This window comes from Falco cherrug, chromosome 4, assembly GCF_023634085.1.
Source record: "Falco cherrug isolate bFalChe1 chromosome 4, bFalChe1.pri, whole genome shotgun sequence".
Lineage (NCBI taxonomy): Eukaryota > Metazoa > Chordata > Aves > Falconiformes > Falconidae > Falco > Falco cherrug.
In genome coordinates this window covers 58,105,682-58,131,264 of record NC_073700.1, presented here as the reverse complement: position 1 = coordinate 58,131,264, position 25,583 = coordinate 58,105,682, and the positions used below count along the sequence as shown (strand labels likewise).

At 40.2% G+C, this 25,583-nt stretch overlaps 1 protein-coding gene across 4 annotated transcripts in view; it reads right to left on the bottom strand.

Annotated features, from left to right (window-relative positions):
- The window catches only part of GALNT11 (polypeptide N-acetylgalactosaminyltransferase 11), a 56,616-nt gene extending 45,574 nt beyond the window's left edge, over nt 1-11,042 (bottom strand). Inside the window, exon 1 of one of the 4 annotated variants that reach the window (XM_055708907.1) lies at nt 10,932-11,042. The gene's annotated coding sequence lies outside the window, so the exon portion shown is untranslated. Of the gene's footprint in view, nt 1-10,233; nt 10,280-10,931 lie in introns of those variants that run through there. The other 3 variants (XM_055708906.1, XM_055708909.1, XM_055708908.1) reach the window with 3 other exon arrangements.
- Nucleotides 11,043-25,583: the final 14,541 nt, after the last annotated feature.

Below are 25,583 nucleotides of genomic sequence, written 5' to 3'. Positions count from 1 at the left end.
GCTAATTTTATCTTTCTACAGAGTATTAGGATAATTTGCTCCGTGACTTTCTACAGATGCTTTTAATTTTTACTTGATTTATTTGGGGGGAAAAACCTATGAAGATAAAGTAACACTACTTACAAATCTAATTTTGATCTTTTAGCAGCCTTAACTTTTTATATATTTCTTGGCCTTGAAGATGTTGTCCAAGGCTACCATTTCTCCCCTTCCAAAACAAGCAACAGCACGAACAGGCTTTCTTATTTTCTTGTTTGCTAGCGATTCAACAGCATTAACAGGACAATAAACAGGCCAGATCACGAAGAAGTAGTACTCCAATAATACAGTCACCACACAGAGATGCCATTCACAGTAGCTTCTGCACTTTCATGAGAATTTTTTTTTCTAGGCGTCCTCTACTCTGCAACCAGTATTAAGGGATAGTCACAGGTAACAGACTAGCAAGATCAAAAAGGGACACCTTCAGCAGCTTTGTTTCAGACTCCAACACACATCACTAGAAGCAACCTCCATTGAATGTACATTCAGAACAAAAGCTGGAGGTATTTCTAAATATAAGCTTAGTGTTTCATGTGCTCCAGAATCAAAGTGCCAGTCCAATTTAACTCCTTATAAAAACACTCTCCTACTGGATTGTTTTAGCACTAAATTGAATCTACCTGTCAGTTGGTTTTTAATTAAAAACAACCATTAATTTTTGACCATACCAAGGGGACAGGTCACTGTACTTCATGAATTAAGCAGCTGGTTTTGACACAATATAGGCAGGTAACTACTCATGTAAAGACAGGTTTGGCCTAGAGGAACCTACCTCATGACATTTAGCAAGGACAAGTGCTAAATCCTGCACCTGGGACAGACAAACTCCCTGGCCACAGACACAGCCTACGGAGCAGCTCCGCAAAGGAGGACCTGGGAGATCTACTTAAACATGAGCCAGCAGCATGCCCTTGCAGCAATGACAGCTGACAGCATATGGGCTTATCGACAGGAGCACAGCCAGTTGACCGAGGGATGCAATTACACCACCCCACGCAGCACTCATAAGATCACAGGCAGAGTACTGTACCCACTTTGGGATCTGTCAGTACAAGACAGACATCACTAAACTGGAGCAAGTTCAGTGGAAGGCCACCAAAATGGTCACAGGCTGGAACACTTGCCCTGTGAGGAGAAGCTAAGGATGCTGGGCTTCTTCAGCCTGCAGAAGAGACTGCCACTACCTACAGTGATGATATTAAGAAAACAAAACCAGACTATTTAGTAAGGTGCAAGGCAGGAGAATGAGAGATTAAAAAAGACGACCAATATAACTCCAGACACAGCAGCTCCCACTCACAGAAATATACTGTGGACCACAGGCTGTCCTCTTGCATAAGATCACTGTTCCCGTTCATTTTAATGAGATGACACACTAAGATCTATTTTTAATTAGCCTTTGTAAGTCACTTCTAAATGCAACTTTGAAAGCTTTGAGAGCCAACATTTTAATCATTTCAGCACAGCTATACAAATCCATGTCACACCACCTAAAATAAATCCTCCTGGAATGAATAAAAAATTTTAATCAACACTTTACAGATACATAATCTTAAAATACCAATAACGTTCAATACACTTTATAGATAAAGACAGACACATAGAGAGACTAGTTGCATAAATTGCTGAAGACCTAAGAAACTATACTATGAGTATACTAAGTCTGAAAAGCATGAAGTGTTCCAGGAAAAAATTAAAAATTCATCTTCTTTATACCTTTAGGTTCTTACCCCTCACAATTTTACCACTGTCAAATGACTCACTTATATACTCATTCGTATTTCAGTTTTTGGACTTCAACCAGAGATGTCTAAATATTGCATACTATAATTTTTAAATCTGTGGACTATATATTGAGACGCCTCCTCTTGGAACATAATTTTGCTTATCAAACTTTCTGGAATTTCTCAACTCCAATATAAAAGCTTTACTTAGCAGGCTGCCATACCAGAGTAAATGCAAACACTTTAGGATTTATATAATAAAAATGAAGTTCCTGCTTTACCTACATCCATTTCAAATGTTCCCTTAAAGAAATTAAAAGTATCTTCTGCAGTAATATCTTTCATTTCTTTGTCAACAACAAAACATACAAGGTTTTTTTTCCAAAGGATACCTTTCTCCCCACATAATCCTTCTCTCCAAGGAGTGAGAGGGTTTCACAAGGGCTCTCACTTAAGGACACACTTTAATGGAAAAAGCAGTTACAAGTTTTGGAAAGAAAAAGTTTCATAAGAGTCAGCATGTCATGTTAACAAACAACAGAAAAGAACACCAGTTTTAGTTACAACCAGTGGTACAACATTGCAACAAGAAAAGTAACACAATAGTCCAGTCTGATTAGAGAAAGTACTTGGATTAGAAACATGAGCTTACCAAAATCCTAGTGCTCAATACCGAGTAAGGGCTATACAGTAGACAGTTTTATGCTGCTGCAGTGTCCTCATTCCCCACCCCACCCCCCAAAAAAAAGCTACTGGCTTCCCAAAGCACAGTTATATGCATGGAATTTTCTTACCTATCCCCATAACAAACATTGCACCGTAGGGCTGCTCGGCTGGATGCTACTTTACACCATCTGGCATATAAATGTCATGCCATTCATGGAGTCCTAAAAATACCTTCTTCAGTTTTGTTACTAATAAATACTTTCTTCCAATTGAAACAGTGAAATCTTCTTCTCTTTAGCAAAACCAGCTTTTAAGGAAGCTAGAATTTTCATGTACTGTCTCTAAAGAAAGGTGCATGCATTTTGTAATACAGCCCTTCCTTCTCCACATATAGCTTAGAAAAATAGCAAGATAAAAAAACCCACACCAGCAACTTATTTTCAATGCACCTCTCTCATATTAAAGATCCAGGTATCTAAATATTAGTTTAAGAACCCTCCAGCACCATACACAAATGCAAAATATAAGAGAGCTTACAAGGTCAACTACACACAAGTAAGCTGCTTAATACCTTTTCCTAAATGCTTTTAGTCTACTTAGCTGTTCCTTGCATTTTATGTCTGCAAAGCTCCCCAAAATAACAGCAAAAATACAGATGCAAACCAAGGAATTAGATAAGACACACTTCTAAATGAGCAGCTCAACAGAACATGCTCACCTTTTTCCAGAAGAGTCGGCACTAAAGAAGCAGTGCAAGGTTACATAGTGAAAACACATTTACTGCAGTAGCAGTCAAATCCAGTTGGTGTCTTCATTCTCTGTGAACAATAAAACGCTGAGCCTGAAACTTAACACTTTGTTGCTGAGTACTGCTTGCAAGTCCAAGAGCACCAACTTATTTTTGGTTGATTGAGGTTTGGAAATTTTTTCCAACTCTCTCCTTTTTCTTTTTTTCAGTTGATGCACGATCCATATGGATTTCACATATACATGATATACATGATCCAACATTATTTGGCAACATAAACAAGACTGGTCATTTTACCGCCACTCACTAAAGAGGCATAATCAATCAGTGCATTTCTAAGGCATTCCTTCATCACAATACCAATGGATTAGATCACAGTAATGCCAGAGAAAATAATCAAGTTGTATACAAATTTCAGTTCTAAAAATGCCTTTAGTTCTCATCTTCCAATCACTAGTAATTTTATGAAATTTCCACAACTTGACTAAAATTTTCTAGGTATGCTTTCTGTTCATCTTAAGAAATTTTCATCAAAAGTGCTTTGGGCTTTTTTCCAGTCTTTTAAAAGCAAAGTGAAAACACATTCTCCAAAGCTTAAAAAAATTTTTAAAAAAATTAAATAAAAACCAAAAAAAATCAGACTTCATTTGTACAGTCCTCCCTCCTGCCAAAAATGCTGGCAGCAAATTTGGCAACAAAAAAGCCCTCACTGAAGTACTTTTGAGTGGGACAGTGAAAACTGGGGTTGACCAGTCTCAATTTTAAACCTGTGACTACTGACCACGGACACTGCATTTTGCACCAGCTTTTTCTGCCAATCCCAGTTCTGCAGTTAGCTCCAAGCAGAAATCTACTATCCACTTGTGCAGAACTCAGTACTGAAATCAACAGCCGTATAAAAAAAAAAATACACAAAAGACATTTTCGAACTCTGACTAGAAGCTTCAAAAGGCTATACCCAAACATGTGTAAAATGCTGAACTGCTGCAATTAAGCTATTACTAGTATTACAAATTTGAAAACTATCTTAATTAGAACAGCTGCATTGCATCTTACCCTACATCAGATTACAGAATTCACAGACATCCAAACTTACCCCCCCACAAATCATATGTTTACTTCATTTCTGTTTTTCTGTAGGGTTTTCCTTTTCAATATGCAGAAACTTATATTAAAAAAATAATAATCAGAAGTGTGATGTTTGGATCCCAGACATGTCACATTCACTTACAGTCAGATGTCAGAAATTGCCACAGTTAAGACAGCACTAACCTGTCAGCTACTTGCTGTAGCACTGCAGTCTGTCCTTACAACTTAGTTTGGTTAGCCCACTATCAAACACTTTTATGTTTAGTATTAGCATACATAGACATTATTTGTTAAAAAAAAAAAAAAAAAAAAAACCACCAAAAACAACCAAAAAAGATTAAATGTAGCACTAGAACTGTGAGTGAAGGTAAAACAAGTTACAGTTTAAAACCCCAAACTGCCTCTGACAGGAAAATACTTAACTCATTCTAAACCACTCAGCGTTCTTAACTCCTGTTACATTTCTTGATGCTATTAAGAAGTGGCACACAACTTAAAGATTTCCTCAATACATCCTGTCCTCACTGGGTGGATTTCCATTGGCAAAAAAAAAAAAAAAGTAGAACTGAAATAAATACTAAAAGCAGGTGTTGAATTGAATTCAATGTCCATTTGCATTTCTCATGTCCAGAAACAAAGGTCACTTGGGAGTTTTTCACTCCAAGCTTTAGCACAGAGACCACAATATCCATACCATTTGGAACAGCAGAGGCATAAGACTTTCATTTTTCCCAGTAAGAAACTCCTAGGAAGACCAAAAACCCCTGCAATCTTCTTGGGTTTAGATCCATTTTCTCAACGGAAGTTTAAAGTAATTTCTATGCACAGACTTCTCTCCACTTCTCTCATTTTCTCACCAATGTCTCTAACCTCTAAAAAAAGAGAGGAATCCTAAGGATACAACTTAATACGTGTTCTCTCTTCAACTGACTGACTGAACCAAGACACCTGTATAAGTTATTAGATTGATCTGTGGGACATCCTGGCTGAATCATTTGCTCTGCTACAGATTTTGATGACATCCTTCACAACTTGGTGTCTCAGCTGTCACCTATAAAACCTGACTGGTGCATTAAAGTGAATCTATCAAAGGTTCTGAGGCAACAATAACCAGAGATGACAGAAACAGAAGTCGAACTTTGGGTTAGAACAGCAGTAACACACACCTCCTGTTTCCCCAGCAAATCTATTTCTAAACTATACTCACAAACTCTTGTCTAGGTAAACGTTCTCTTTTTTCCCTTTCTTAATACAACACAGTAATACTAACAAAGAGGTACCATTGCTGGTACAACCATAGCTACAGATGGAGTCAATGAAAACACTTTCACTCACACATCTAAACTAAGCTATCAATTTAATATAAATTTATCATGCTAAATATTGTATTAGACAATAGGGTAGGGAGTTTTCCAAATACCTAAGTAAACAGACCTTCTATTAGCATGCCTCTGAAAAAAAAACCTTGTAGACATTAACTGTTGTATTGGAATGATCAGCCACTAGCATAAAGAGATTTTACACTGTCTGTAAGGAGACTTCTGCAAGTTATGCCAAAAATTCATTTTCTTTGTCTTTTATTCCCTTCTACATGACCTTACAGGCTCAATCTCTCCTTTTCCAAAGAAATCCCTTTGAGGAAAGATTTGTGGACCACTCCTTTTCCATCCGCTGTTGGTCACTTTTCTTCTACTTATCTATTGCCAATGTTTCTAATGGGAAAGCATACTCAGGATTTTGATGTTGAAATCACAGATGGTGTTACAAAATGAAGAGCAAATCAAAAATACATTTTCCCACTTCACTGGGAGCCATGCTTTTCAACACACTGCTAGCACAGAAGGTTAGCGTGCAACCCAAAACTTAGCCTTCTCTCGTTTCACACGCAATGAGTCTCAGCATCTGCTGACGCAAGAGATAAGAGATTCTTGCTAATAGGCAGAATTACGGTATTCCAGGAAATAGAAAACTAAAGAAAGCACATTTACTAACAAATACGAAAGGTATCAGAGACAGTGACATCACTGGTTCTTGATGTTACATTTCAGAAATTAGCAAAACAGTCAAATAGCTACGAAGATTGATTCAGAAGGGGTTGTGTATCAAAACAGGAGAGTTTTGTGCTTCCTGGAAAAGGGTCTCTGCCTTAATTAAGGCCATCTCCAAGATTTAAAGCATCTAATTTAATCCTTGTCTGCACAAGAACATCTATGTCATTTAGCCAAGCAATGCTTGGATGGTTTTACGTAAAGAGACCACCCCTATGAACGTGCTCCTACCATTCACTACGTATTTGCTTAAATCACTCTGGCACATAGTAATCATTTACTGAGGTACCTTCTTTTTAGCATGCCTCTGCAAATTTATTAGCTTAACCTGTCAATTTAAAATTTGACTTCTTAAACGATGCAGTGTCTCACAGTTGAAGTCTTATGAATTCAAACAGTTATTGTGGGTAAGCAGTTGCCTCCCATCAGCCACACTGTAACATTTCTTCATGCACAGATTCTTTTTGTCTTGCACAGCAAGAAAAATTATTTTTGTCAAGGTAGCTTGCTCCATGGCAAGAGGGGTCAGAGTACGCAAACACTCACTGTAGCACAGCTGATAAATGTACAACTTGTCAGTCACAGCAAACCTGCAGTCTCAGAAATGCTGAACTTGCAATGCCATTGCTGCTGTGAGAGAGAAAACCACAGTGGCTCACCTGCTCCAAACTGAACTTAAAGCCAGCAAAGACATCCAGGTACCTACCTGTAAGCAGCACGGGGTAGTGGGGTCTGGACTTGTCCCTAGCCTGCACACCTATTTCTTGCTCATTCTACACAGCATAAAGCACGCAGTATGAAGTGCTGAGGTTCCTTGCATTAGGGGTTTCTAACTAGTGTAAACAGTGGAAAAGTTGAGTCACCCCTAACCACTGTACTCCAGTTTCAAACATACAAACTATCTGGCTGCCAAAACCCTAGACTGCACAAGAAAGGGCTGAGATACAGCACATCATTCTTACAGGCACTTCAATCCATACTCTACGTTTCAATAACACCGTCAGTTGTTTAACCTACAGACTTCACATATTTCCAGTTCTCAGGGAAAGCATTCAGAAGTTCATACAACAAAATATCTGAAACTTAAAATACTTGAAGTCAACATAGGATTGAAACATTATGATCAGCTTCCTAATTCCCCCCCTTTTTGTCACAGTTTTCAAATAAAGTACTTATACTAATTATTACACAACACTGACTCACACAAGAAACATGCTAGAGCACAGCTGAAGGATATGCCGTATACTATTAACTCTTAGACAAAATGAGCCTAACAAATGCATTTACTCATGCTGCTAAACACTGGTTTAAACAGCTGAGGCCTTTGTACTGACAGTGTTTTCTACATTAACACAGTAGCTGCAACAACAGATGCATTCATCTCCATAACCCACCATATGTTTTGAAAAGAAAAATTAGATAAGAATCAAGACAATTTATCTACCTCCCACACTCTAACAAGGATTGAAATAGCCTTAACCTCTGTAACATTTTTTAAGAAAAAATAAACAAATTAATTTCTGCACTTGAAATATACAAACCTACTTTTGCTCTTCAACAGCAAGCAACATAATGCAGCACTTCTCCAAAATGAATGGCACTAAAGAAAATTATTTTAGAGATACCTGTAACTGTAGTATTACCTAGCCAGACAGATGGAAGTGTTAAAGAAGTTGATGAACTTAACTGTCACAGAAAGGAATGATGGTATTTTTTTCAAAATTTTACCTTTTCCCTTCAGCTGGAAGTCTCTCCTTACTTCTCTGCTTCAGTAATCAACACACAGCTGCCACACTGCCAAACTCAGCCTGCCAGCTGCTCAGACCACAACTTTTTTACAGCACCTTCCAAGGTAACGTAACTAACATAAAAATGATCCTCCCTCTGTTCTTTTCACCCCCACAGTTCCCTATTCTTTCTTGTTAGAAGATCCAAAATCCCCATTTTTACTATCTGCTCAGATACTTCTAATCTCATCCATCTGACCCGTAGTTTGCCCTGTTCCACACACATGCCCTGTAACTACCACTAAAAATTTGGCTTTTCTAGCATTTACTATGAGAAAGCATGTTTTGCATAGACAACATTTCAAAATACTAATAATTCATCTTTATTTCTCTTGCCATGCTGTTTCAGGGCTTTCTTCCTCCTAAAACGTTTGAATCACACCTACTGTTATTTTACATCACTATGAAAATGATGAAGAGATTCACCCATTCTTATAAACAGCTACTCCACTGCAGCTTATCAGGAACTCTTTCCAGTTTTACTCCTATGCATAATGGAGTATTGATTTGCATCCTCTGAGGCAAAATGATCAGATAGCAGAAGACAGGCAACCAGCCCTGAAATCTGCAGTCAGAATTTCTTAAACCAGAATACATGTCACTTAGCCTGCTGGCTTCCTCTTCTGAGGTTGAGAGATGGAAGTCTCATTAGAGCTGCAGTGTTAGTTCTTGCCTTCGCTGCTGCAGAAAAGCCCCTAAAACTCTGCAGGAGCTTATCTTACTCAGAGATGAGGAAAAGCTTATGCAGAAGGCATGCAGTTCTTCAGAGACAGTTATAATGGGGGAGTTCAATTGCTTGTTAATCAAAAGCCTCTTATCTGGAACCACCTGGACGTTTATGCTGTTCTAAAATGAGGTCTAGGAATCCCAGCTGGACTATTTCACATATGCAGAGGTTGCCTACAGGGTAGCAGGGCAGAAACATACTGTCAGGGAGAGGTTGGTATCATCCTTTCCTGGGCATAGACTGCACTTGAATCAGCTTAAGCTAACCAGAGATGTCTGGGAACATTTTCCTATTAAGATGAGATCTATATAAAAGGAATTAAAATAAAAAAGTAGATGCTAGATCAGAAAGAGTTTGCGGATATTTAATGTCACTTACAGACTTTCTTTCTAAGAAAGAAGAGATTTAATCTCATGTTGAAATACATTTTCCAGAGAAAAAGGGGGGAAAAAACATATTGGGAGAGTGCTGATGCTGCTGCTCACCTGCATAATTACTGTACCGGCATTAAGAGATTTCAATATTCCTTCAAACAGAAAGCAATACTCAAAATACACTGGACCAAACAGATAAAGCACAGATTGTTTATAAGCAGCAACAAAGCCAGGTCATGAGATACCCTTTTTCTTTGGAAGGGTAGGGGCTGCACTTTTTATCTAGTTATACGATAAAGTTCTGTAAGGTCTACTGCCATTGCCCTGCAACCAATATTGAAAACAAGTCAGGATGCAGTTTGGGAAAGATGCTATACTAGGCAGCATTAGTGTATTAATTAGTCTCAACAGCAGTTTTAAGGCTGACACCTGTGAAGAAGCAAATGAAGGTGAAAGAGCTATCTGGAAAGGAAGCTTCTGAACGCAGTGTTTGCTTCCAGTGCCACACCACAGCAGAGAAGAATTTGACCTGCTGGGCCCCCTGCTACCAGCAGCACAGAGCTTTTGGTTGTTTGCTCAGCTCTGCTTTCATGCAAACAAGGGACTAGAGAACCTTTTCACCTTGCAAGTAACTTGGAGACGGTTAATTTGCTAAGAGTATTTTCTGTTGTAGTATTTCTTACAAGCTTTAACACACAAAAAAAGAAAAATACCACATGGCAATGAGAACTGACTAGAAGGGCTGGAGAATGCTGAACAAGACGTATTTGCTAAGAGGAAAAGGGAGCCTCAAATGTTGCAAATTATATACAAAAAGCCACAGGAACAAAAAAAGGAGAAACGCTTTAAAAATAAATTTTGCAGTCATCAAGATAAGAAAGCTTTAATACGCCACAGAGTCAAGCAGTCCTCCAAAAAGCAACTACTGCCGTCACCTTGCAAATGAATCAATGAAAGCAGCAGCGCCAGCAAAACTAACATGCAAAATCCTCACGTTTGGGGCTGACAGTTGCATAGTTTCAGTGTACCTGCAGGCGGGCTGTTGCTGCTGCTCCTCCACATGCATTTAAAAACTAAAAAAAAAAATATTAACTACGTTGTCTTCCATCCTACGTAGCACAACCCACACCAGCCCCACGGTCTCATCTGCTAGTCAGATGAAAACTAACAGCCCTCACCACGCGGCTGGCTCACCCAGCCACCCCACCACGCGTAACCTGCCCGCTGTAACACGGTTCATATTAGCCAGAAAGGGAGAACCCCCGAGCCTGACCGCTGGCCGTCCCGAGGAGGGGCGGCAGGAAACGGGAATCGCTGCTCCCAGGACAGGCTCCCGCGGGTCCCTCAGGGTGGGCGGGAAAACGGCCGCCGCCGGCCCCGTCCCTCACGGGCCCGTCCCTCACACCGCCCCCGGGGCTGCCCCTCACGCCGCCGCCGGCCCCGTCCCTCACCGCCCCGCGGCTGCCTCTCACGCCGCCGCCGGCCCCGTCCCTCACGGCCCCGTCCCTCACACCGCCCCCGGGGCTGCCCCTCACGCCGCCGCCGGCCCCGTCCCTCACCGCCCCGCGGCTGCCCCACACGCCGCCGCCGGCCCCGTCCCCCACTCCCCCGACCCCGGAGCTACTCCTCACGCCGCCGCCGGTTCCCCCGCCGGGGATGTCTCCCCTCACACCGCCGCCACCGACCCTATCGCTCACCGCCCCGGAGCCACCACCCCCGCACTCACCGCGGTGGCGGCGGCATCCCCCCTCCGCCCGCCCCGTGCCCTCAGCGGCGGCGGCGGCAGCGCGCACCGCTCGCGCGCGGCGCTGGCGCCACGTGACTGCTCCCTCCCCGGCCGGCGCCGTCACGTGAGGGGGCCGGGGCGCGGGCGCCATGACAGGCGGGGCCGAGAGAGCCTGAGAAGATGGCGAGCTGTGAGGCGGGAGAGCAGTGGGGCATCTGCCTGCCCGCTTTCTGCTGAGCAGTACGCGGCAATGAAGCTACGGGGGGAATTCAGGGCTGGAGGGCTGTGGGCGTGCGGCCTTCAGCCCCCCTCCCCCCTCAGAGCTTCTGCGCATCTGCCTATCCCACCAGGCTTGCAAGTTCCCTTGCAGCTCACAGGTGAAGACTAAAGGCCTTTCCAGTCCCTCAGGGAGGTATCTGCTCTGGCCTTTATGATTTTAAATGGCCTTTGGAAGTACTTGTTTGGGGGCTTTGAAGGGGAGAAATGAGGTGTGGATCAGGCAGATAGAGGATATCTGGGTCAACCAGCACTCTTTTCCTCACCGTGTAGTTTGAGCAGCTGTCTGGAATTTGGAGGACTGGTTTCTTCAGCAGGAAGGGGGAGATAGTTGAGGGAAAACAACCACAACTACCCTAAAATAACCTGAGCTTGGCAGTTAATGTGCATCTGTAGTGATGAGTTTACGTCTCCTAGAGAGGCACGTTGAATCCTCACATCTTTTCTACCCACAGTAAGTGATCTAGCAGCTGACTTACTAGACAAAAGGGTGGTGAGGTAACTTCACCACTGATACAGCTTTGTGTGGGACCTGACTTGGCAGGTATCCTTTTGGGACGGAGAGCTGAAACTGGCAGGCATGTTGGGTTTGTAAACCCTGGTGAGGTTTAAGAACAACAGAGAAGTGTCAGATTTGGTCAGCATAGACAGGACTAGGAGCTTTTTTGTGAATACCTAGATACAGAACTAAGGATGCTGAGTGACACTTCGAAGATGGCAGATTTCAGGACTAGGAGCTTTTTTGTGAATACCCAGATACAGAACTTAAGCTGCTGAGTGGCACTTTGAAGATGGCAGATTTTATTTTAGTAAAGCAGAAATTAAACAGAGGTGACGCACCTGAGCCTGTTCTTTGGTGGATATTGCCCCCGGTGTCCAGAGGTTATGACAAGGTGCTTTATAATAACACAAACAGAGCAGAATACAGAACTTGTCAAAAAGGTGTAGCTACAGCATTAAAGTACAGAGGACAAAAAGATAATAAATATATAATCAGAAGCTGCAGTGAGGGAAAAAGGAGTGACAGTCTGTGGAGGGGTTAGTAGACAGATGACAAGGAGGTAGCAGGGATCAAGATGAAAGTAACGTGCAGTTAAATGAGATAGCCACATAGTCAGCATCCCCATCAGCCAGCTTTTCATAATTCCTGTTTCAGCTACCATTTAGCATAATGGCTAACACGCAGCTTTGATCTCTCTGTCATAATAATTTAGCCTGAGGACTGGAGGTATGTGTTATAATCTTTTAGGTAAAAGCAACCTCAGCACATATTCTGTCTGCTTTCTGCAGAACCATTATCCTTGAAGTCCTTCTAATTTGGCCAGTTCTTGCCTAATTTGTAATTCCAGGTATTTAATCTACCCAAATACCTATTTTAGTTCTTATCAGAAAAGAGTTTCCCTGGTGCTTGGATTATCATTTTATTAACAGAATTAATAAATGCTACATTTTAGCGTCATTTACGGTAAGATCTTTGAGACATGTTTAATTTCTCAAAATCCCTGATAATGATATTCTGCCCAGCCCAACTGCTTAATATACCCTATGATAACTCATTAATGTTAACTAATTGACCCACTTCCTATGTGCTCACAGCAAGGGACAAGAACTCATATAAAAGTGCTGGCAGGAAGTCATAACCCAAAGTAATACCCTGTCAATATGATTTGTGGTCAAAATTTGGGATCCGTATGTACTCAAGCACTGAAATTTTGTTTATTAAATGTTTCTGTTGTTGACACATCTTGGACACAGAAACAACACAAGAGAAAGGGATACTGAGCTACAAAAAAAGATACTCTTTAAATCCTGTCTCATTTCTAAAATTGAGTCTTCTATTTTGTGAAAAAGGAGGTGAATATCCCCAAACCCAAACAGAATTTATGTATATTATTTTTCTAAATCCAAATTGTTCAGAACAAATTTCTCCAGCTAATGTGTAGAGATTGTTGACCAGCTGTGATAGAGAAGACCAGAGGAAACTCTAGCTGTTCTTCTGATACCTGGGATAAATTGCATTTGTTTCAGTGGTTTCCGTTTATAATAGTTTGCCTATGGGCTGTCCTTGACTGAAGTGAGAGCCTGTACATCCCCTGGCACAGTTACTATGTGATTATGGTTTTGAATTGAGTAAATAAGCCCTTCTAAGTGCTGCATGGTTTATTTGGAGTATTTGAGGAAGCAGGACATTTATGTGGTTGCTCTCGGACTCTTCCTTCCTACTGTTACTTTTGCTGCGTATCACTTAACATGTTTTTCTGCCTGATTTCCAAAAGAAAGGTCAAATGACAACTGAAAATATGTGTATGGGTTTATCAGATCTGCTCTCCTTGCATACTTCCAAAATCTTGGGCCATATTCATCAAATTTGACAGTGGGTGGAGATCTCAAAGAGATTATATTCTAAATAGTTTTGCAAAAATAGGTGTCTGAATAGAAGAGAGAGACTGTTACTCACTACTGAGGAAAAGGCTGTAGAACAAGTTCATCCCACATACCTTTAATGTATTGCACATTAGGAGCACTCATGAAAGAATCCATGGAGCTGTTGTGGCTAGTCTATTGAAAACATCAGTTCTGTGCTTTGTAGTGGGTGAAAAGCAAAAAGGGTGTTAGGTACATTAGGATAGGAATAAAGAATGAAATGGGATACTGTTTATACTTGTAAAACCCAAGAGTCCTTGTACATCTTGAACATTGCGTGGAATTCTACCTAAAGTACCAAGAAAGGTACAGAAAAAAGCAATGAGCTGATCGGTGGTATGGAATTGCTTCCTTAAAGGAAAAGAAGAAAAAAAAGAAAAAAAAAGACACTTAAATACACTTGAGTGGTTTAACTTTGAAAAGGACTATGAAGGAATGTGATAATGGCATAAAAATCTCTTGTCGTAGAAAGTGAATTTTGTGTTTCTTACAGCACAAGATTTAGGTGTTCTGAGTGAAATTTTCAGGCAGTTAATTTAAAAGGAACAAAGTAAAGTATGTTTTCTCCTGAGTTACAACCGTAAATTGCTGCAAGTGTATTTTAGAGGCCAAAAGTATAAATGTGCTCATAGGTGGATTAGAAATGGAAATGGAAAAAATGTCCATTGAGGCCTCTTAAACATAATGCTAATGCAGCTGCCAGCTCAGGAAATCTCCAAGTAAAGGGGTGGATTCAGCCAACAGATTAAGACACCTAAATTTGAGTTTCAGTGTGTAGGTGTCTCCATGTGAGCCAGATGTCTAAGCTCCCCTTATACTCAGTAGAGAACTAATGTGGGATTTAGTTACATAAATGCAGGCCTCACATGCCACTTTAGGCATCATGGAGTTTTCTACCTGGCCTCCTGCTCCAAGAAGAAGCAGGTCTCCTAAAAAGCCTGTCCTATCTGAAGTCTGACATGGAAGTCTGGTATCTCAGACCATCACAATTGTCAGTAAGCACGTATGGTTAGCAAGCTGAACCCTGCTCATAGTTGATACAGCAAGCTATTCAGACCACCTGAAGATATTTATATCAGTGTATTTTGAACACGTCTAACTCTCAGCCTCACTAACTGTATTGAGTAGTTCTGTATTGACCGTAGGAGGAACTTACATTCAGATGAAAAACATCTGCATGGGGTCACTTCAGCCTAGATGTCAGAATTTATAGGTTTTGCCAGGCTGTGCCAGAGGGCATATTGCTTAGCTTTTCAGTGCTATTTCCTTAAGTTTCCTTAGCTAGTCAGACCACCGAGTTGATGCAGCTGGGATTGATTTAAGGGATTGATTATGTATGAAAAACCTTAGGATACTCAGATTTATTGATAATGAGGATTTTGAGAAGGTTTAGATTCATGGTGTGTTGTATAATGGTGCACTGATGTGTAGTGACACTTTGAACACAGTTGCATGAGTCCTTAAGTCTGGAAGATACCCAGTGACCAAGAGTTCTGGGGCAACCACAGATGCTGCTGCTAAAGCCACCAAAATGACAAGTTCTTAAGCCATTAGATCCTGTAGCTGAAAGGGACATTTTTTTTCACGAAGCTAAATCAAAACTAGTTTGGTTGATGACAGGCTTTACACCCTTCTGTGAATCAGGCCAGTTAGATCTTGTTAGAGTAGCAGAACTTGCCTAAGAAGAATTTGGGCTAAGATTCAAGCCAAAGAAATTAGATAACTAGAAAAGCCAGATGATAATGAGATGAGTTTTAGAAAGGTGAATCAGTTCTTTCCTCAATCTCTCACACTTCAAATTATTTACATTTTCTCACTGAAGACAGAACTTTTAGCACTAATGCTGTGCTCTTGGGCTGATGAGAGTTTTAACATAACAAGTCAGCAAGCTCTGACTTTGCTTTTTGAATATCTTAAAAATAAGCTGTGAAGGAGCATTTATGCTTTTAAAACTGCGTTAGTCACCAGTTGTGCTACTACAGCAGTGTTCCCATTTGATACTTATTGTCAGAATGCTGTGACAGTACAATAAATAATAAAGACTCCCTCCTAGCATCACTGCTGTTAACAGAGCATCTATATCTCTCAAATGTCCTGCTCTTCAAAATGAGACAGAGACAAGAACAAACCTAATATGTAATGGGCAGGCCCTCTCCCTTTTCTTATATATGGGGCACAGATAAGATCTACCAACCAGCAAAGTACATTAACATTAACCCATATTAATGAAGCAAGAAAGAAGTTGTGGGGTGGAATGATCAGCTTATGTGATGTGGCCCTAAAATCTGCAGGAACAGAAAGAGGAAGCCACTTATATAAGTGACGGACAGTGGTTGGGAGATACCACAGATCTAAGGATCATGCATTGTTTTGTCTTAGAAGGCAATTGCAGCACTGAGCATGAAGAGGAGAACAGTATTGTCATGCTCCATTCAGTTCCCTTCAGCTTCTTTCCTTCATTTTTCAGTCCTACCTGTGTTATTTTTCTGTACTTCTTAACACATCTCTTCTGATATTTTCAGTAGAGATTCTCCAGAAGTGTGGAAAAGTTATGTTTTATCTTTGAAGTGTTGCTAACAAAATTCCATCTGTTTTTGATGTTCAGAAGTTCTCACTTTTAAGATCTGGGAGTGAGATGCTACATTTTCTGTCATTTCTTTTTACTGAAATAAAACATTCCTTGGATTCTGTGGGGGGGAGGTAATTGGCTAAACGTTCTGTCCAGTGTTGCTCAATTGTGCTCAGATCACTTCACGGGCTCGGGGTCTGGGCCAGCCTGGGCTAATTTCTTTTCCACTTTGGACTGTTTTGCAAAGTTTTGAAAATGAAAACAATCTCATAAACCCCAGAAATCTCGTAATTGAATTGGCTTTTTCCCAATTAATTATATTAGAACTCTACCAAGAGTTTCCTTCCATCATTGTTTCTACTCCCTGATAAGAGGAGGAAAAAAGTTTATTTGCAGAGGAGGTCAGTCTCATTATCTTCTTTTTACAGATGTGGAAGTTAAAGCACTGAAGGATGAAGTTGTTTGTTCCAGGTCATCCAACAGAGCAGTGGCAGACAAAAAATAGAACAGAGTCCTTCAGTGCTCATTCTGTTGCATCACTCTGTCTTCCTGTTTTGATGAAAACATTTGAAATGTGATTTTCATAGGTAAGTCTGTGAGAAAGATTCAGACTTCTAAAGCATGGAAACCAAAACCTTTAGTTATGTCACATAAACAGAGGTTAGATAGAGTTCAAGCTGAGACAAAGACTCTGAGCCTGAGTTGTGGCACTTCGGTCATACAGGTGTCTTTTTGGTAATTCTTTCTCATAGCAAGTATTATATTCCCAGTATCTTTCATAAAAATATATCTCAGCCTCTAGCCCCATGCCTATTGTGCAGCAGGATGCTAAGCCTCTTGGTTTTTTCATACATAATTTTCTGTATTCTCAAGGATGGGGGTTTCACGTCCCCGTCAGTAAGAAAAGCATAAAAAGGAAGTATGGGTACAAACAAAGGATTATTTTCTAGTAATATTCATAGTTTTATTTTAGCTCTATTTTTCCTATTGGTTTTACAAAATTGTGCTGATTCATACCAACTGGGGGCAAATCTTCTCTGTAGCAACATCACTATCTGTTGTAATCACAGAGCTTGTACTCCTTCTTCTTCCACCCCCCTCTCCAATTTGTCCTTGTCTGCTCTTTCTGTAACGTATCCTAAAAAAAATTTCACAGCTTTACAATTTTGATGAACAACCAGATAACCATTTAGAGACTTCTGCTCTAAATCATTCTTCTTTTTCAGTATGCCTTATCCTTGCATTGCTTTTTCAAAGAACGTGTGAGATTCAGTGGTGGTTGTATTTCCTATATCATTATGCATATGTGGGAAACTGAAGAGAAATTTTGTTCTTATAGCTGAGAGGACAAGAATTCAGAAACACAACTATCTCTCAAGATGCTCCCTCCATAAATCTTGGTTTGTTGCTTGATGTCTTCATTTGTTATATACAGTATGTTGATAAAGTTCTTACCCCCACAACCTGTGTCTCTTTTTTATCTATGTAGATTAGAAGCACTTGTGAGCGAACAGAGTTTCTTGTTGGGCAGTTATGTATCACTACAAACAAGGACACCTGACCTCTTTTAGGATTCCTAAGCAAAGCCAAAGCAAAACAAAAAAATGCCAGTCAGCAACATACTCAGTGTTGCATTCCTAACTCATGGTTTACTGTAGGCTATCAAAAGCGGTGTTTCTAAAATGGGAGTTCTGGAAGTGTCATAAACTTGATTTCAGTAAGTGATGAAAATAGATTAGAAAATAAGTATTCTAATTGGTCTATACAAAACCCAAGAGGTGTGCAGTTACTTTTAAATTTACTCTTTATTTTAACATCAAGAAGAAATCTATGTGATTAAAAAGCCTGAGATAATTTTTGGGCCTATTAAAAAACCCTAATACAAATAACATAACCTTTATATTAATGATTTTAGTGAAGGATTAGTAGGCAATTAAATGAGTGACTGGAGGAAACCATTACTGCACTATCTGAAAATGTCAAGCTCTGAAAGAAGTATACTGTCTAAGAAAAGTGGTGAAAATGGAAAATACATGGTGCTAAAATCTGTCCTGGACAGACATTCTCCTGTGCAAGAGGGTAGCACAACATTCTGTGCAAGTTGTGAGATGCCCCCTGGTGTTATAAATCTCAGCTGTTTTTTCTGTTGAGACATCGTATATGGTCAGAGCAGGATAAAACCCCCTAAGTACTGACAGAAGGTAAGAAAGTTTAAAAGGTAAATAGAAGCTACAGAAGGCTGCAAAGCTGCAGAAGAGAGATCGGTAGCAATGCCATTTAGGATCTAACTGCTATTTACAACAAGCAGAAATAGCTGTAAGTTTCTCAGTTTTATATAACGTTTTCAGTAGCATGAGGGTTACAGAGATCAGGTGGGGAAGGTGTCAGCAGCATTTTGTAGAAGCTATAGATGGAAGGGAGGCTTGGAGGGGCTTTAGAGAGTCACAGAGAGACGAGCCTCCTTCTTCACCCAGATGTCTCTTCCACAACACTGTGAGGATTATGGGACTCCCAAATCTGCCCTTGCAGTCATGTGTCTCAATTCCAGTCACCCCAAGCAACGATATACCGTGTCTTCTTCCTACAGCATTTTCTACTTATTTGGGGCTGCTGCAAAGAGGAAGGAGAAGTAGGGAGGGGGACAGGAGAAAAGGAACTATTTCAGCAAAGGGGAAGGGAGGAATAGAAGATGCCAAACCAGAGAGGAAGGCCTTGGAGAGCAAGGCTTTCTGTTCCTGTTACTGGAATCAAAAATCACTGCTCTGAATGACCAGTGCTCCAGTAGTAATGCCTGCTTCCTTTTCTTTCAGAGACACTAGTGGTTGTGCAGGTAGAAGGCAAGTATGGCCTGCGTACCTTGATGTTTCTTTGTAGCCCAGAACCGTGAGGACATCCCTGTGTCCTAAGTAGCAGTGCTCAGACTACTAGGACACACTCTTACAGGAGTCCTAGTTTTCAGGTAGAACTTTATGTAAAGTATTAATTCTTAGAGAGATGCTAATAAGTAGTAGTATCTTGAAATAGGCAAGAAGAGAAAAAATTGGAAATAAAATATTTTCAGGGTCTGAGATTAGGCTGGTTAGCATGAGCAGGATTTAGAAGAATTAGAATTTTCTTGGAATAGTCTTGTCAAGAAAGAGAGAAGAAAATTGTGATTACAATAGATAAACTAGAATTCTGTTAGTGCCTCTAAATCGGTATGGCTCTTCTCCAAACTTAAGTGGTGGTTCTAGATGCTAGCAAATGATTCTTTAGGGTTGGTTATCCAGGACTTTTCAGGAAATAAGGTCACATAAGCCATGAGGACCTAAAAATGTATAGACAAGAGCAGAATCACTAAGAGTTAGGGGGGAATTCCTACATTATAACGTAGCTATTTGTAACTGGATATTTAGTATTTGCAACTTTGTTTTGGAGGATCTTCAGTTGGCAAAACAAAAGATGTTTGCTGCTTCATTCAAGCAGATGATCTCAAAGGTCTTTTCCGACCTAAACATGATTCTATGATTATAAGCTATATTTATAACTGAATGAATATACATATGAATGAATTACATACATCTCTACCCCTTTTGTATGTTCCTGTAATGGAAAAAAGAGTGTATAATTTTGTACCATTGATAGAAAATAACAATGGTTTTGTTAGGTACCTAATTTTAATGTCTACATATTTTTGAGATCTATTACTTACAGAAGTTTTGGTTGTTTTGTCGATTAGATAAGGGAGGACAGAGAAATGATGAAATGGGGGCAAAATCCTTTTGAACAGATTGATGTTGGTTATAACAAGATTTGAATCACCTCATTATGTAAAAATTTGTTCTAAACCAAACAATCCTAGTGGTGTTTTTATAGCCTTTGTTGCCAAAAGAAATAAGGTAAAAAATTCAGCTTTCATTGTAATGAAATCTTCCTGCCCTTGTGGTCAGAGGAATAAAGCCTTGAAGATCTGACACATACATAAAATGATGGCTCATCCTACAAGAGTCAGATTAAAATATAATTTAAAAAGTAGACAAAATGAAGTATCTTCTAGTGGTTTTTAATAAAGCCATTCTTCTGATTTCACAGAATCCAGTTCCCGTTTTTGTTAGTGCTCAGCCTGGTAATACTGAGCATAAGTCCCAAATATGTCTTCTGGCACTGTACCAATTTGAGATAAACCACAATATATTACCCATTCTCCTAAATGCAAGCTTCTGCGGTACCATATTATGGAACCAAGTTATCTGAGACTGAAAGTAATACCAAATGTGATTGTAGGTTGGCTGGAATTTGTGGCGTCTCTCTCGTCTTGCCATGTTTCACCACTTGGAAAGTTCTAAATTATATTGTTTAATTATTTGTCTCCTTGGCTCAGCGTTCCCTCGTTAGTTTTCTGGTTTGGTGCAATTCTTTGTGTGTTCACTAGGTGGGTCCCCACAACAGTACACTTGGTAAGCAGTTTGTGGGTATGAACACATTTAGGTACATCTAGCTCCCAGTTTTATTACCACTTTCTTTGGCAGAAGTTAACTGCACCACATGTTTCGATGTGCAATGTAATGATTAAAAAAACTTACTAGAGTGTTGGGAAGTTGTCATAAAGGAACTGAACTTGGGGATTTTCCTAGGACTATTACCTACCTATTTCAACTGGAAGTTAAAGCAAATGTGTTCTTCTTCTAGCCAGTCATGTACAGCCATATAAAGTTTTGCAGTTATTTTATCTTTCAAAGGGTGATGCAAAACTGGTTGGTTTGCAACATTACATGTATTCTTCCTTTCCAAAATCAAAAGTTAGTAATTTTTAATGTTTCGGAGCTTTCCATACAAGTCAAAACAAAACAAAAAAAAATTCTTTTTCCATGCGTTAGGTATTTACAGACTACAGAAGGAAATAAAGGCTTTTTAGCTAAAATCTTCAGAAAGTTTCTTTCCAAGTACAAGTGTCTTATATGTGTACTTATATTAAAAAAGATTTACCCCCTAAACCTGACCAGAATGAAATCCAAACACATAACTGCAGTTCTCTCTATCCCGTAATGTCCTATAGAGAAGATTAAGGAAAAAGAAGTCAGAGATTAGCAGTATTTTTAATGTCCTATTAGAAGGCCAGTCTAACCCAACAGTGGGTAGCATAGAAGCTAGACATGTGTAGGCTCTTGAGCCCTTTGTGATGTTCTCCCTGCCTGAGTCTGTATATGATTCTTGCCTGGTACAACACTCATCTGTGACATCAACCTGGGAGAAAACTGCAAGGCAGGAACAGGGCAGCATTTCAATCTGCTAATTTTTGTAGTTAGAACTATAGGTCTTTTAAAATTATGGTGCTCTGAATAAGGAGGCCTGTAGCTTCTTTACTGTATTGGGTTGTGTTTTCTACCCTGCAAAGAAAGAGGATCAGTTAACCTGCAGGGAGCTCTATTCTATCACATCTAGGCTGTTTTGGACATTCAGGCTTGTATGCTTAAAGCTAGCTGTCTTAATAGTGTAGTCTGTAGCATTCATTTAATTTTAGAATGGATAACTCTTACCTTTGAGGGGCTTATCTAAAGATATCTTTTCAATGGCCACTTCTCGTATCTTGGCACCTACAAAAAGAAAATCAAAACAGCGAATTTCTGTTATTGTGAGGTTTGGTTTTATTTTTTCTTCTTTTGTTCCCCCTCTTATCCAGTCTCATTAAGTGAATCTATTTCATCTACTTGTTTGACATGGTAAGACAATTCAAGTGGCAGTCTAACAAGAAGTGTAAATTGTGATTGATCTAAAGGGTTTGTTTCATGTGTTTAATGTTTAGAGGGAAAGAAAGGTTTAGAAAAATCTTGCGTTACATATGACAAAGATAAGCTGAAAATTAAAATTTTCTTGCTCAGTAAGCAACTGACATTAAGTAAAACTGATAATCATCAAATATATTTAAAGTCAGAAAATCTTGGTCTGGCAAATAATTAATGCAAGACAAGAGAAAGGCTGTCACAGTACACAGAGACATGGTGGTACTTAATGTCAGAGATCTGGCTCAAAATTCATCTTCAAGAGTGGCTATAACATCTGATTCCCTGGTTTTAGCAAGTAGGTAGATAGATTTTTCTGTGTTTTACCCAAATGAGTTTTAATTATCTCCTTGTCTTCATTTTGATGGCAAGAATCCCATCTTGGGGAAAAAATAGCTTCTATATTGTTTTAGTTTACTTGTATCTCTAAGTGATGGTTATGAGTTCCAATAGTTATCTCTTCATTATCAAGGTAGTATCAGTTACAATCTTCATTCTTCAGCTCTGGGCCAAATGTACATTTAGGCTGAGTGCAAATGCTCTAAGAATCCAGGGAAACGAAGAATAGTGAGAAATTCCAATAAAATCTTGATTCACATTTGGAAAGTTCTTGTGTGTCTGAGCCTGGAGACTTGATTTGGGCAGGGGGATCTCATGCTTTCCTGGATTAGAGTCACCCTTCTGCATCCCTAGGCAATTACACAAAGTGTAGTGGGAGTGCTTGTCATTTCTACTTCCAGAGCTACAAAGCACGAAGCCAGACATACTATATGAGGTTGGTCTGCTCACACTTGTCTGGCACCGTCATTTCCTCTGGGAAAATGGCAAAAGCAAATAGCAACTTGCCTGTTTGCATGTAGGCGTGATCCTCCTGAGAACATATAATTTGGCACCATGCACAAGTGAAGTTCAAACATCCTCAAGCTATGAGTTGTTGACAACATCTCTCGGAATAGACATAAACTACATAAAGCAGTTTTGGTGCTGCCTTATCTCAACATTACCTTCAAAACCTGTAGTGGTTCCTGAGTCACTGGGTCACCCTGGTTGGGGAAATAGGCTTACGGCAAAGGGTGTTAACCTCTTAACCTTTGCATCAGCCCCCTTGTCTAGAGGCCAAGGGTAACCACACTTAGCAGCCTCATCAGGCCTCTGGGAGATGCAAAACACACTTCAGTTTCTGTGTGCATTGATGAATGCTTGTGTACTGCTGCCCCACAGTGGCTGTGTGTTTACAAAGGGTATAATCCTCACAATAAAGACAATGGTGAACGTTTCAAATAGCACTTTCTCAGTCAGATCAATTAGCTGTGCAAAATGGACATTGCATTTAGAATGGTTCCCTGCTTACTACCGAGAATTTGAATGCAATTAAGCATAGCTGGTGGTGTCATATCTATACCGCTAGTGACGGACCTGGCCCTTCTTTAGAGGAGGTAGTATAGAAGTGCCAAGTATCACTACTGTAATGAAACCAGAGGGAGGTAAATACACCATATAAATATTCCAAGGCCTCTTGAGACTGAGAGTCAGCAAGCAAACCTTGGCTACAACACAGACAATTTGAGAGTTGTTAATAAAGAGGATTAAAATGGTAGGCATCCTCTGGGCTATAGCAGGATTTAACAAATGCCTGCAAATGCGATGTTCAATAGAACTCCAAGGTAAAGCTCCACTGTAACTTGGAGTCTGCACAGAGGAAAAAGAGAAAGCAGTCCAGGATCATGTTACTCATCTGATTGCAAAGGGCTCTGTTTTCAGCGCTGCCCCCCAGGGCTTTACCTGATCTCTCCAAATAGATGTCTGCCCTTCCCACCCTGCAATCATTCATACATAAACAACTCTAAATACTTTTTTGACTGTTCTGCCAGTTTCAGCTCTTCTTGCTTATTCAGTGCCTGCTTTTCTGCCAAAACAACAAACTGAGCTCGTGTGGGTTGTGGTTGGGGGCAGAGGCAGGCAACAGCGGTCTGCTAATTTCCTTTGTTTTTCACGTTTTGCTTTGGCCTTTCCTTGGGTAAAATCCAAGGGATGGGTCATTGCTGGTTCCATCATGATGCAGAAGGAACAGACATCACTTTTCAAACAATGACAGCTTTATGAAGCTCAACAATCTCAGCCAAAGTCTTGATGCTATCATCAGACGTGCCTTTCTTCCCAGTCCCTGCAGGTGACTGCAGCTGGCAGCAGATCTTTTGACAGTCAGATTCTGTATGTTATCTCTGTTGGACCAAGCCTTTAAATAATTGGACAGGAAGATCTGGGAAACAGATATGCTGTTTCAAGGCATAAATAACATCGTGCTGAGTGCTGCAGAAAGCCTTTATTTAATTTAGTTCTATTTGGTTCAAATGTGGTCATCTGTTTTGGCTTCCAACCAGGATTTCTGTAGATGTATGCTCAGTTTCTTCTTAGACCACCAACCGTCAGATACAAATCACTCTCACTGTGCCTCCATTCCTCAGCTCTTCAGTGATGTTCTTGACTTACAGGAAAGGGAGATAAGGATGGATGGGAAGTAAGTTTATGAGATTTTCTGATTTTCTAGTAATCCAGTTCCATATAAATAATAGAAACACAGGACTGAAATGGCAAGAGTAGTTGCTACTAACAGCAGAGAAATGTGCAGAGTGTTGCTGGTACACTGCCATCAGATCACATCATATAACAGTGAAATCAATCCCTGTGAAGAAAGCCAGACCCCAGACCATGCAAAGTAAAAACTATTTAAGCTGTCAGAGTTAAAAGTATAACTTAAGTTTTGGATACTCTGGCAAAGTCACCATCACCGTGATGGTGACTTAAACTCGATACAAGGAAGAAGATTTTCACAAGGGTGGTGAAACACTGGAACAGTTTGCCCAGAGAGATGGTAGATGCCCCATCCCTGGAAACATTCAAGGTCAGCTTGGACAGGGCTCTGAGCCACCTGATCTAGTTGAAGATGTCCCTGCTTATCACAAGTGGGGTTCAACTAGATGACTTTTAAAGGTCCCTTCTAACCCAAACCATTCTGTGATTCTGTGGTTTAAAGAAATTTAATTCTTCAATTTGCTTATTGCCACTTGTGATGATGACTCAGAGCTTCATTTTAGGTCACAGAGTATTTTTGGTGGTGATCAACTTCACATTTTAATCTGCAGGTATTAGCCCAAGGCTATTTCCTGGCTTCCAGCACACCGAAAGTATTTAGCTAAACAAAACCAAAAAATGAACCTTGACAAACTACATGCACATTCCCATTTGCCTTTTTCTTATTCCCCCACTGTTTTTCAAAAAGCGGCAATTTCAGCTACCTTGCCTTTTCGGAATGAAATCTGGGAGGTGATTTCATTTTGGCTGTATAAAGAGGAACAGCACAATTCTAGCAGTGACAGCATCCTGCCAGCTAGTGCTGCCACCAGCATATTGTCAATAGCCATTGGTCTGAGGACTAGCAGTTCCCTAACAGCTATGGATCAGAGACAGCAAAGAAGCATCAGATGGTTTGACCTTTATGGCATTTTAGGATATTTGCTTGCTTCCCAGAAGTCTGGGAGGTTCTGGATTCCTTGGCATTTCGTTGAGCCAGGGAGATAGATTAACTGAAGGACTGTTACTGTTTTGTCTTGGGTGAGGCCTTCT